The following is a 14,136-nucleotide window of genomic DNA, read 5'->3' as shown; positions in this document are numbered from 1 at the left end:
ATTGACTTAAATGGTACTCTTTGCATTCTTAAAGCTAAGCATGTGCATAAGTATGTGCAGAATGAGGGGTTAAATTGTATTTTACAAAATATCTTTGTCACTTCAAAGAAAAGTGCGTGTGTGTAACTAATATGGTATCTTGAGAAAAAAAAAAAAACACCTAAGTCACTTAAGAGCACAAGTCCCATTGATTTCAAATTGCAAGCTTTCATGGAGTACAGTATAGCCAAGTTGAAACCTTTCTGCTTTCTTGACATGTGGAAGTTCAATATAATAGAAGGTAATGTTGGGTGCAAATACAACACAGGCAACTTTCTTATCAGTTTTGTGTCTGGGTTTGTGTTGCTGTCATAGTAGGCGTTAATGAAGCCCTAGACTTGTGTTTTTCAGCATAGATGAGCATTTTAAGTGTGAAAATGCTTAGCAGAAAAAAATCTTTACGCAGAAATCTCTAATTCTACATTTAGGAAGCTAAAGAAATGAGTACAAAAATCCACTTCAGCAAGACAAGACAAGACAAGGGAAAGAAAGAACTAGCACTGTGTACATACAATTCTGATTACATTATAAAGAACTGACTTTTCTTTTAAAATCATGTTTTAAATATAAAAACCTGGTGCACTTTATTTTAAATAATAATTTCTATTGACCCTGCTTTTTCCAGCTTATTTTGTCCTTTCTAGTATTTGTAGTAGATGGTAGAAAACTTAATCTGAAACTTCAAACTTTCAGAGACTTGGGAGCAGATGCAAACTTCATGGCTGTGGCCTCTCTCTAATAAATATATGTGTTAGCATTGACTATAAAATACCAAGGAGTTTAAATGACATTTTTGTAGACTTTCCCTCTGCTCCATCAATGATTGTTTTCCCTTATTTCCCATTAACCAAAATTTCTCACAAACATCTTCACACTCTCCTCTCTGTTGCTATTCTTTATACGCAAGAGGCGCTCCCTGTAAAGATCTGCAAAGCCGCAACATTATCCAAATTCAAATTCACCTCTGCTATAATGCCTACAAAACACTAGACAATTGCTAAGCATTTGTGTCCTGATCTAAAGCTCATTCCGTCAATTGATAGACTCCATTGGGCTCCAGGTCAGACCCTGAGATGTGAACACTGCTTGCTAACACTTATCTCACTACTACTATGTGCTCTCCCCATCTTTATGTGGCACTTACCTATAATTTCATCTCATACTTTGTAAGTTCCTTGAGGCAGAGGCTGTTCTTTTGTTATATATGCATACAGTGCCAATCATAATGTTGGCCTGGTCCCTGACTGGGGTCTTTAAATGCTACCACAATACTAAGGAAAATAATGTATTACTTCTGGACCACAGTTGTGATAAGCTATTTATACAAGCTGTACAATAATAACCCAGGTGGTGAAAAAACAGGGGATACTTACAGTTTATTTTCCAACCAGGTCTCCTTTCATGTATCAAAGTATAGGCTACCAAGTTAAACAACATTATATATATAGATATATAGATATAAATATAGAAATATATAGACTAAGAGGTCAAAATGGTCAAGTGAATTTATTAGTAAGGTTCCTGTAACTGATATTTTCAGGGTTAAAGATGCCACCATCTATGATGACACAACTCAAAGAAAAACTACAAGAAAAATTGTGCTTTTCACAATACTTATTATTTAATATTGTGAAAAGCACAATTTTTCTTGTAGTTTTTCTTTGAGTTGTGTCATTATAGATGGTGGCATCTTTAACCCTGAAAATATCAGTTACAGGAACCTTACTAATAGATTCACTTGACCATTTTGACCTCTCTGTCAATACCCAAACTCCTCCTGAGGAAATACAAAGTACGTGATTCCAAAGATCAGTTTACACAGTTATACCGATGTTCATTTCCAGCAGGACTGATAATGGACTTGACATTTAATTGTAGTTCCTTCCTTTGGATATATTAAAGTCATTGCCTTCAGATTATATCACAGAGAGAATATGTACCAGAGAGTACATGAATAAAATTTGAAAGCAGTACGAACTGTGGATATACTAGCACTAAGACAAAAAAAAATGTAAACAAACAGAGAAAAGTAATTGAGGTGGCCATTTCTGCTCTTAATCCCAGACACTTCTATTGATACACAAGGATTTGACAGAGTTGCACTTATTTAATGAGAAGAGTTATATTTGATGAGAATTCTGGTTTGTCTGGTTTGTTATCCTTCCTATGGCAATGGCTAGTACTTGTGCTTTAGAGGAAAGCAAACCCTCCCCAATATAGTGTATTTAGCCAATCATATTGCAAAACTTTCTGTGGGCTCTGTGTGTGTATATTCATAAGGGAAAGTCTGGGTAAAAGTCCTTTCCAAATCCCTGAAGGCAATTTGGCTATGCTTTGAGGTATGACATTTGATTTTTCTTGATCTGACAAATCTTGAATCTTTTTTCTGACTGAGACACAGAAAGAAAATTTCAGTCTCACATGTGAGCTACCTGCAATGTTGTAGCCATCCTGGTCCGAGTATATTAGAGAGATTGGGAACAGTGGTTGGGGGTGAGGTAATATCTTTCGTTGGACCAAGAGACACAAGCTTTCAAACTTACACAGACCTCAAGAAGAGCTGTGTGTAAGCTCGAGAGCTTGTCTCTCTTCACCAACAGAAGTGGTCCAATAAAAGATATTACCTCACGCACCCTGTACCTCTTGTTAGCTACAGTCATTCTCTGATACACTGAGATATAAAACTTCACTTACATTTATTTTGGACATGGGCCTGAACCAAAATAGTGGATCTAAACATTCCACAAATGCTGGAATCTGGATCCAGCTCTCAATTTTTAAATTATTTTTTATTTCTGAAATAAGCGGAATTAAAAACCTTGATTTAATAAAAACATCAGATTTTGAGAAGTTTGGCTCCTAAACCCATTCTGACTTTGTGGCCCATCTTTAATTTATTTGTTGGCTACACAAAGATATTCCTTGCTGGCTATTTCATTTATTATGGGCTCAATTGTTAAGGGACTAAAGTAGTTATGTAGAGGAGGGAGCCCCTGTTGTGGCCAGTAAAGCCTGGTCTAGTCATGACTTTGAGCCTATTGCAGAAAGAGGCTAGTGGAGAGCAGGGACACTGTGCCCCATGTTAGCTGCAGGAACAAGTGGACAGAATTATGGCTGACGAGGAACTAGCTGGGCAAGAGGAAGAAATACACTGTGCATATAAAGGTACTCCTCCTTTCCCCTGTGTGGCAGGGCAGCCTGCCTTCCAGCTTCATTGTTCTGACTCAGACTGCTGAGAGACCTTCCTTTTGCAGATACCACACAGTAGTTTATTTACAGTGCTTCACCTCACCCCCTTTTACATACTCATGCAGCCATACTATTTACAGAGTCATTCAGCATAAATAACCCTTCTCTCAAGGGGTGGGGTTGGATGAGGCCTCTCCACAGAGACAGCTACCAAGTGCCAATTTGATCTGGTAATCAGAAACTCCTCTCCTTAATTAGGTCTTCCTGGGAGGCCTAACTGGTTAAACAGTGATCAGTGTGGGTTTGGTTGCTGAATCCCAGCACTCTGACACACTGTGGAACAAGAAAAGAGCAGGGTGGGAAGTGTGTGTTTTTAAACTACAATTCTTTCCTGATGTGCTTCCAGGGGCAATGTAGATACCAGATGCCCCCTGCACAGGGGTGAGCCTAGCACTGAATACAGAGAATCATAGAACTGGAAAGGATCTCGAGAGATAGTCTAGTCCAGTCCCCTGCACTTAAGGCAGGACTAAGTATTATCTAGACCATCCATGTCAGCTATTTGTCCAACCTGCTCTTAAAAATCCCCAGTGATGGAGATTCCACAACCTCCCTAGGCAATTTATTCCAGTGCTTAACCACTCTGACAGTTAGGAAGTTTATCCTAATGTCCAACCTAAACTGCCCTTGCTGCAGCTTAAGTCCATTTTTTCTTGTCCTAGCCTCACAGGTTAAGAGCAACAATTTTTCTCCCTCCTCCTTATAACAACCTTTTATGAATTTGAAAACTGTTACCATGTCCCCTCTCAGTCTTCTCTTCTCCAGACTAAACAAACCCAGTATTTTCAATCTTCCCTCATAGGTCATGTTTTCTAGACCTTTAATCATTTTTTTGCTCTTCTCTGGACTTTCTCCAGTTTGTCCACATCTTTCCTGAAATGTAGCACCCAGAACTGGACACAATACTCCAGTTCAGGCCTAATCAGCGCAGAATAAAGCGGAAGAATTACTTGTTGTGTCTTGCTTACAATATTCCTGCTAATATATTCCAGAATGATGTTTGCTTTTTTTGCAACAGTGTTACACTGTTGATTCATATTTAGCTGGTGATCAACTATAACCCCCAAGGTCCCTTTCCGCAGTACTCCTTCCTAGGCAGTCATTTCCCATTTTGTATGTGTGCAACTGATTGTTGCTTCCTAAGTGGAGTACTTTGCATTTGTCCTTATTGAATTTCATCCTATTTACTTCAGACCATTTCTCCAGTTTGTCCAGATCATTTTGAATTTTAATCCTATTCTCCAAATCACTTCAACCCCTCCCAGTTTGGTATCATCTGCAAACTATAAGTGTACTCTCTATGCCATTATCTAAATCATTGATGAAGATATTGAACAAAACCAGGCCCAGACCGATCCCTGCGGAACCCCACTCATTATGCCCTTCCAGCATGACTGTGAATCACTGATAGCTGCTCCCTGAGAATGATTTTAAAAATCAGTTATGCGCCCACTGTTTAGTACCTCTATCTAGGTTGTATTTCCCTAATTTGTTTATGAGAAGGTCCTACGAGACAGTATCAAAAGCCTTACTAAAGTCAAGATATACCACATCTACTGCTTTCCCCCATCCACAAGGCTTGTTACCCTGTCAAAGAAAGCTATCAGGTTGGTTGGACACAATCTTCTCTTGACAAATCCATCCTGACTGTTATTTATCACCTTATTATCTTCAAGGTGTTTACAAATTGATTGCTTAATAATTTGCTCCATTATCTTTCTGGGTACAGAACTTAAGCTGACTGATCTGTAATTCCCCGAGTTGTCCTTATTTCCCTTTTTATAGATGGGCACTATATTTTCCCTTTTCCAGTCTTCTGGATTGTCTCCCATCTTCCATGACTTTTCAAAGATAATTGCTAATGGCTCAGATATCTCCTCAGTCAGCTCCTTGAACATTCTAGGATGCATTTAATCAGGCCCTGGTGATTTGAAGACATCTAAACATGTCTGGAAAGGAACTGTGGAATACAGTAGTTGTCCTGACCAACACTTCTGTACTTGGGGCCATAAGATCACCATCACTTAAGCAGAATACCCCAGTGTTGTATACTAAAAACTGTATAGTGTTGTATACTAAAAACTGATGGCATGATTTGAGCCAGACTAGTGGTAGCAAAAGTGACCTATTGAGTTTTACTATCATAAACAGGAAGAAAAGGTACATTTAAATACTGCAAAGTTTGAGTATTTTAAATAGAAAACATTATCTTTAAAAAAAAAAAGCTTTCCTTTGTTAGATAAGTTGATTTACACCTGCATTTTTACTTTGAGTCACTTCAGCTGTCCATTTTCAGGGTTCTGCAGTGAGCTCTGGAAGAATTATACAGAGACAGAAGTAACCAGCTGCATTCCCAGGGGAAAAAAAATCATTTCAAGCAAATTAAAAGGAAGTCCTCTGACAGGTTCATTATAAACCTCTTTGTACTTTGGATTTATTAAACTGTCCTAATTTATACTGTGACAACCATGGAAAAAAGGAGGAAGAAAGACTAGAAGCGTTTTATCGCTGATCTAGAACAAGTGACTGATATTTTTGTAAATGGATATTTATATACATAGTTTGGCCTCTAGCAGTGGAGGTTACATTGGTATCTTGATAAGAATTATTACTAAATTATTTACAATAAAGAAATAAATAAAAAGACCATGTTGCCATTTCCTTACAGTACAGTGACATGTGATCAAAAAACCAATGGGGAAAAGGCAGGGGAAAGAGGGGATGCATATTAGGGACTGAGACCAGATGTAGCATAGTTGCAAAGCAAATATTTCATATGAATATTAAGGGCTAGGATTTGACTACATGCCCATACAAGGAAGTAAGAACTCCCTTGCTCTCCTTACAAATTTACCTGGGCTACCGAACCAAGATATTGCATTCACATGCATAGGGCTAGAACTGGTCAAAATGCAAAATTTCTGTTTTACAGGTACTTCCAATATATTTTTTAAAAATACATTAGTTCCAAATTGGAACAAAGTCAACATTTTAAAGTTTCACGTGAAACAAAATTTCCCCCTGAAATGTGTTTCAGGTCAAATGTTTCATTTCAATTTTGACCTTTTCAAAAATATTTCTTTAATTTTATACTATTTTAATTTTAGTATATAAAATATATTAATATAATCACATGGTATAATATATAATATACAATACTATACTATAATATAAAATATTAAATGTATACAATAACACACAAAATTAAAATACATTATAAAATAAAATATTTTAAAAAATTACCCGCAAACTTTCAAAAGAAAATCTTTCCAAAGCAAAACAAAAATTAAAAATGTTTTCTTCTGATTAGGTTTTCTTCTTTATGGCCTCATTTAAAAGCTTCATATTGATTTTTTGACATTTCCCTTGAATGTTTTGATATTGATGAACTGGCATTTTCCAGTGGAAATATGTTCCATCAGAAAAATTTTGACCAGCTTTACATAGGTATAATTTGGGGATAATTGACAGCTTAATTCTCCCCTGATGTTAGTGGTTAGGGAAGAGAGTCTTGGCTCCAGTTATCCCCTTTACATACTAGGCAGAGAAGCTTGAGTCTGGGCAGGATGGATAGACCAGGGAAAAGAAGGAAGCAGGGGGGCAGTACGGTCTCAGAGAGATGCTTCTGAATCATGTCTTCCAGTGTTAATACTGAGATGGTGCACCACAGTTAGACGGTGCCTAGAATCATAATCCAGCCCTAAATATTTATTGGGGGGGGGGAGGTGACTGAATTCTAAAACTTTACAATGGTTCTTTCCTTTTTTTAAATGCAGAGGGTATAGATTAGTAGATTCACTAAGATCTACTAAGATTCACACATATTTGAGCCTCTCCTTCTCTCTGTCTGTTACTAGGGATGGAGATTATTAAGAAGAAAAATCCTTTAGATTGATAGTTCCTGCCAATAAATATTATAACATGGTGATATCCGTGAGCTAGATGAGGACTGTATGATAAATTGCATTTCGGATGCAAGTCACCTTCACTTTGCCCACTATCCCATCTCCACCAGGACTTACTCTAGCATTCCAAACCCCACAAGGAGTTTCACACACCTAACACTCTTTCTGAATATCTTTCCACAAACATATTTCTCTCCTTCATTTCAATTAGATTCATAGAGTTTAAGGTCAAAATAGTCTGTCCTCCTGTATATCGCAGACCATTAAATTTCACCCAGTTATCCCTATATTGAGACTAAAAACTCATATTTGACTAAAACATAACTTGTGTTTGGGCTAAAGCATACATGGATATATTACAAAATCATAAATATGAAACTTGCCATCGCTCTGCACTGGTCTGAGGTGCTGAACCAGTGACAGATTTATGATTTAATATCTTCTGAACAAAAGTAGTTAAAATGAGTGTTTTACTATCACCTTCTTGTGGGGGCCTCTGAATTGGTATGTTACATCAACCTTTATCCTGAAAAAGTCTTTGCTGAGCACGTCAGCTGCATCATAATTCAGGCAACTGCTGTAGCTGCTGGTCACTAAAGCCCTTGCACTTTGTGGGTCCCAACGTACATGCTACCAGCTGCTTCCAACTGCAACACTCTTACCATGACCTCCAGACATCCTGCCTCCTTGAGCAAGTACTCAACTAACTCACTAACTGGTCATGGTATTGGGCCAGAACTTTCCCTTTCTCCTATCACCCTTCAATCAGGAGTGAGAAGGGTGACAGATTTACCCTTAGACTTACAATGCTGCCCTCTGCTGTCCTGTGTCTGCTCAACCAATTCATCACAGCATCACTAGAGAGTTGGGAATCTCCCATTTTCAAAAAACAAGGGTCAGGTTTTGCTCTGATGACACAAGAATACAAACAAAGACACAGTTGCTAGGTAGCTTCGGACTCTATCCTGGGAAAGAGACTGTTTTCTCTTTCTAATTCACTCTTGAAATGATGGCAGGAGGAAACATCCACCCCCCAGATGGAAGAAAAATTATGGGTTAAAAAGAGTGGGCAAGAGAGTTATGAATTAAAGAGAGAGACAGGGCAGAACCAATGAGAGAGAGTTAGGTGTAGATGCCAGAGTTACTCCTGCTGGGCCTGACCTAAACATGGTCCTTCCCCACCAAGTTCTCCCTCACGGTACTTAAACATTTCCCTTCCCTCCCTCCTGCAAGTAAAATTCAAAATGGCTTAAAGGTTTATAAGTTTGGGCTTGTAAGCACCAAACTATTTAAAACATAAGAAATCTTTTAGTAGTATATAGAAGACATGGTTTCTAGTGCTGAGCCCTTTCTCCCACCTCACTGTTAACAAGGGACTTTCCACAGACATCAGCAACGATTCCAGGTCGCATGCCAATGCCATATCCCCATAGTCTGGGTATGTGCTGAAATTTCCAGCTGTTAAATTTCTTGGACAGGGTTATTATCTTTTTGTCACCAAAAAGATGAGCCAAATTTAACTCAGAGCACTAACAAAAGACCCTGGGTCTGTAGAACTCTATTGGAATCTATTGCTGGATATTGGTCCAGAAGAACTCCATCGACTGCAGTGGAATTCTACCTGCCTAATGTCTGTTGTTAGTGCTAGACCAGGTCTAAGTAATGTACACAGGCTGCAATATCTGCTTGATAATATCCTCCAGTAAATACAATTTATGAGACTCTGCCATGTATGAGGCTGTAGGAGTCATGAAACATGTTGCTTGCCGGATTCTCGAAAACCTATCCAGCATATAATTATAACACATCTGCCCTGAAGGAGTGAAATATTTCTAAAAGATACTTTCTGGCTGGCTTATTCATCTCTTTACCATAGCATCCAAGGGTTGTCAACCACTGATGCAAAACAACAAATCTGTCTGGACATTAATGTCTGAGCCTCTGGCAAGGTTATATCCTTTCTTTGCAGGGGCCTGAACAGATCACTCAGTTCAGACACAGCAACAAACATTATTCCTAAATTGTGAACAAACTCTGCTGAGGTCAAAGTGTGAACCCTAACACAGTCAGCTTTGAGAAAATGCGAGCATGGGATTATAGAGACTTTTCTCCAGCACACTTTTTGTGGATCTTTTATAAGAAGAAATCCAGATGAATACTCAGAATCTTATGAATGATTGTTTCTAAGGCACTTTCAGTATTTCAGTTCTTGCAGATCTAAGATGGCCAGGTAGCTAATAAAAGTGCTGGGATCTGTATCCGTAGGACATTCTCTTAGTGTTTAGTCCTGTAATATTTGAACTGGAGTATAAACCTCTGGGCTTGTAATTTAATCTAAATGGGAGAGTAAATGATCCCTTTTAAGAATTTATTATGAACAGATCTATTTTCTGTGGGAGACATAACTTCTCAAGGAGTAATATGGCTCACTCCACTACCACATCCACGTGCTATGTCTCTGAACCACGAGCTCTTATCTTTGACTGCAAAAATATCGGATAAAATGACCTGGATTCAGTACCGTAACCAAGCAGGTGGCTTGCCCCCTCTGAAATAAAATAAATCCAATTGCTCTGTAGCAACTCCTATAATTGTATCACATCTCAGACAATTCAAAAAACCTGCTGGCCTCCCTGCATCTGTGCTGTTATCCAGTTCAATGAAACAGCTCATCAGGAGACACCCTTGCCACAGCCTAATTGTACATTATTTGGAGTGGCTATTGCTTCATTCTACCATTACTGATGGTGTTGCTTTCATCTCATGACTATTTACTAAAACTGAACGGTTAAAAAAAAACTCATACTGATTCCTGGCTGTTGTGTATAAGTACAGTAGTGGGACTGAAAAGTTTGTCAGTTGCACTGTAAGAATATGTCTACAGTGCAGTCACGGGGTGCAATTGCAGTTTGTCTAGTTTTTATCTAGCTAGCTCCAGCACCAATAGCCAGTGAAACCACAGCAGCTGGTGCTTTAGCACAGCCTGGCTGTGAAAAAAATTACCCAGGGTTCCAGTCGGACTTGTACAGCCAGCACAGAGGCCCGTGGTGCTGCGGCTTCACTGCTCTGCTACCTCAAGCTAGCTAGAATAAAACTAGCTCAGGGTATCTATATGTGCTGAAGTCCCAACTGTGACTGCAGTGACTAAGATAAATAGATCAGGGTACTTCAATAGCTGCATTATTCCTATGTATTTTCCTATGCTGTTGCTTACAGTAGGAACAGCTAAACTTACTATTTGCAGTATTCAATTTTTCAAATTAATTGCAAACCTGATTTAGTTATCTAAGGCATATGGAAAATTTTAAAGGGGCACCAGTGCGCATGTTGTTTGGAAAACTCATGCTCCATTAAGTCGTTTCAGGTCCCCACGCATCACTCAGACACTGCAATTCTGTTAGAGGTCAGTGTTTTTGTTTTGTTCCTGCTGTTCTGCATTGCCCCAGAGTACAGTTAGTTATTTCATGTTCTATTTTAACCTGTTTTGAAAATTCAACGGATGTTTTTTTCAGCTGCAAGATGGGATGTGGATGGTTTGCTGTCATGCATGTCCCGCTCCACATCCCGTGACAGCTGCTCCACATTTTTATTATCTCCAAATGATAAATAGCTCCGTTCACCCACACAGGAGAAATGTCCATAATTTTTCAGGTCGTAAATTTTTCACCCTTCAACATGCGCAACAGGCAGCCAGATTGTTTACTACAATTAGCTAAGGGAACTCTGCAGGTTTTTGGAGGCGCTGGATGATGGTCCAGCAATCTGGGCCAATGCAGCAGGTTTCTGCATCCACATAAAAAGGAACATATATCTTTGACGTATCTTCCAGTAGATGGAAGAATCCATTTTTTCCCCATGGTACCATCTGGCTGTTCATATTTCCAGCCAGTAAAAGTGTTCATGGGTTCAGATTGATGGAACTGCATAACCAAAACAACAAAACTGTTACACTTTGTTCTCTTTAGTCACAGCTAAGTGAACCAATTCACCGAACAGGACTGCCACAACAATCTACAGATAGTAAAAAACATGCATTCTACTTTGCTGGATGTAGCATTTTACTATCTTTTCCTGGACATTTGATGAACAACTTGATTCAGTGACTCTGTCCGAATTCTAGATTTGGATTATTAATTATCATTAACAAGTATTATTGCATCACCTAGGAGCCTCAGTCCTGGACCAGGACCCCTTGCGCTAGGTACTGTACCAACAAAAGAGAGTTCCTGCCCCAAAAGGCTTACAATCTAAATATAAGACAAGAGATAAACAGATGGCTACAGACAGGCAGGCAGGGGAGTAGAAGGAGTCAACATAACAAGCCATGGTCTCAGCACACCATCAGCCTAACCATTGTCAAAGTTTTTTTTGTAGGGATCACAGCAAAGGAGACTTAGTTTTGAGGCAGGATTTGAGGGTAGATATTGCGATAGCTTTGCACTTGTTTAAGGGAAGCACCTCCCAAGCAGGAGGGGCAGCATGGGAGAAGTTAGGGCTATTACATTTCTTTCTAAACAATGGATTACAGGTCATTTATATCGCGCTTGCCGCTAAGTTCCTGCAGTTCCTACTGAGATCACTAGGAAAGAAGGTGATCTGTATATTGAAGGATGGGACCGTGAGACAAACACACATGGGTTAAAAGTACATGCAGCTTGTTTGTGCTAGTGCCTTGTCTATTAGGGGCCAAATCCTCAGACACGATTAAATTTAGCCTAGTGCAGAGGGCCTATCCATGCAACCATGGAAGTTGCATATAAACCCTCCTCAGAACCTGAGGAAGGGGATTTGGGATCCAGGACCAGCACCTTCCCCACCCCCTACTCACACATACACTTCTCTGCTTCTCTTTAGCACCCCTCCCCCCGCCCAATTCTGTCTCATCCCCAGTTGCCTCCTCCCTCTTCCAGAACCTCTCACCTATTCAATTCCCCATGCTGCCATCCAACATGTCCCCACATTATTTGTTTCTGCTTCTACCTATGCCTGTCCTCCAGCCTCTGCTCCTCTTACACATGAACGGATGGTAGCGCTGGGAGGAATATTTTGGGAAGTTTCCCCTATGTGGACAAGGGTTGAAATCCTGGCCCCACTGAAGTCAGTGGCAAAGCTTCCATTCATTTCAATAAAGCCAGGATTTTACCCCAAGTTTGCAAGTGCCTTCAGCACATATTGTTTTGATGAAAACTTTCTGAATATGGATTGATGCATTGCTGCCTTCCTGAGGCTGTAGATCCTGTATACTTAACTCTGAAAGGTGTTAATTACACCCATTCGTTTGCTGTTATTATTAGTTACTTTACTGCTGACCATCTTAGGAAACAGGCCCAGCTGACATATTCATATGAGATGTTTAAATATCACAGGAATTAGGGAGATATTTGTGCTTGTAGGTTTGAAGCAGAATTCCCACAAAGAGATAAAAGAAAACCTCTTTAAAAAAAAAATCATGGTGCAATGTGATTCTAGAGATGAGAATGATTTATCAGGAACATGATGTACAACCTGTGGACACCAGGCTGCTTATCATTTAAACTTTCAGAGGAGCTGGATACTGCCAAGTATAGCCATTAAAAATTGTTTGGGTATGTTCAGGGCCCGACCAAATCCATGGCCATGAAAAACGTGTCACAGACTGTGAAATCTGATCTCCCTTGTGAAATCTGGTCTTTTGTGTGCTTTTACCCTCTACTAAACCGATTTCACAGGGGAGACCAGCATTTCTCAAACTGGGGGTCTTGACCCAAAAGAGGGTTGCCGGAGGGTTGCAAGGTTATTTTAGGGGGTCACGGTATTGCCAGCCTTACTTCTGTCCTGCCTTCAGAGCTGGGCAGCTGGAGGGAGGTGCCTGTTGGCTGGGCACCCAGCTCTAAAAGCAGCACCCTGACAGCAGCAGCGCAGAAGTAAGGGTGGCATGGTATTTTATTGCCACCCTTACTTCTGCACTGCTGCCTTCAGATCTGGATGGCTGGAGAATGGCAGCTGTTGACTGAGGGTCCACTCTGCAGGCAGCAGCAAAGAAGTAAGGGTGGCAACACCATACTATTCCGTGCCATCCTTTCTTCTGTGCTGCTGCTGGTGGTGGCTCTGCCTTCAGAGCTGGGCTCCCAGCCAGCAGCTGCCACTCTCTGGCCGCCCAGCTTTGAAGGTAGCATCGCCATTACCAGCAGTGCAGAAATAAGGGTAGCAGTACCACAATCCCCCTATAATAACCTTGTGATCCCCCCACAATTCCTTTCTGGGTCAGTGCGCCTACAATTACAACACCCTTACATTTCAGATTTAAATAGCTGAAATCATGAACTTTACGATTTAAAAAATCCTATGACCGTGAAATTGATTAAAATGGACCTTGAATTTGGTAGGCCCTAGGTATGTGTGTGATTTGGTGAGAAAAACCAAGTGGTAAGAGAGAGACAAGGGCAACAGATAGCATGAAGAGAAGGAAGTGAGGGCCGTTGTCATTTGTATTGCAGTAGTGCCTGCGGACCAGAAATGCAGATTAGGGCCACATTGTACCAGGTGCTGTACAAATACCACTGATGTCTCCCTGCCTCAGTCTAGAATTTAGAGACTATACAATGGATGAATAAACAGATAAGCAGGAAGAGAGAGGGGTGAGAGGCAAAGTAACAGACATCTATACAAGTTAGGAGTTACAGTGGTCTCAGTAGGTGCACGGTGGTTGTGGTACTGTAGGCAGAAAAAGTGAGCATGGTTAATGGAATGGGCATGCTAGGAAAATAATCAACATCAGTATTGCCACAACTATGCCCTTCCCCTCCCCAGGCATATTTGAGCAAAAGAGATGGTTGAAGAAGAGCTTGAGAAGAGCCCTGAAAGGAGCCGTGTGAAGAAAAGAAAATATCCAAAAGAGGTACTGAGCTCTGGAAAAGAGCAAGTTGGTAATTTTTGGAAAAGTTTCTTCTTCTTCTTTTTTTGG

Source organism: Eretmochelys imbricata, chromosome 2 (genome assembly GCF_965152235.1).
Source record: "Eretmochelys imbricata isolate rEreImb1 chromosome 2, rEreImb1.hap1, whole genome shotgun sequence".
Classification (NCBI taxonomy): domain Eukaryota; kingdom Metazoa; phylum Chordata; order Testudines; family Cheloniidae; genus Eretmochelys; species Eretmochelys imbricata.
Note: the sequence above shows the minus strand (reverse complement) of the source record.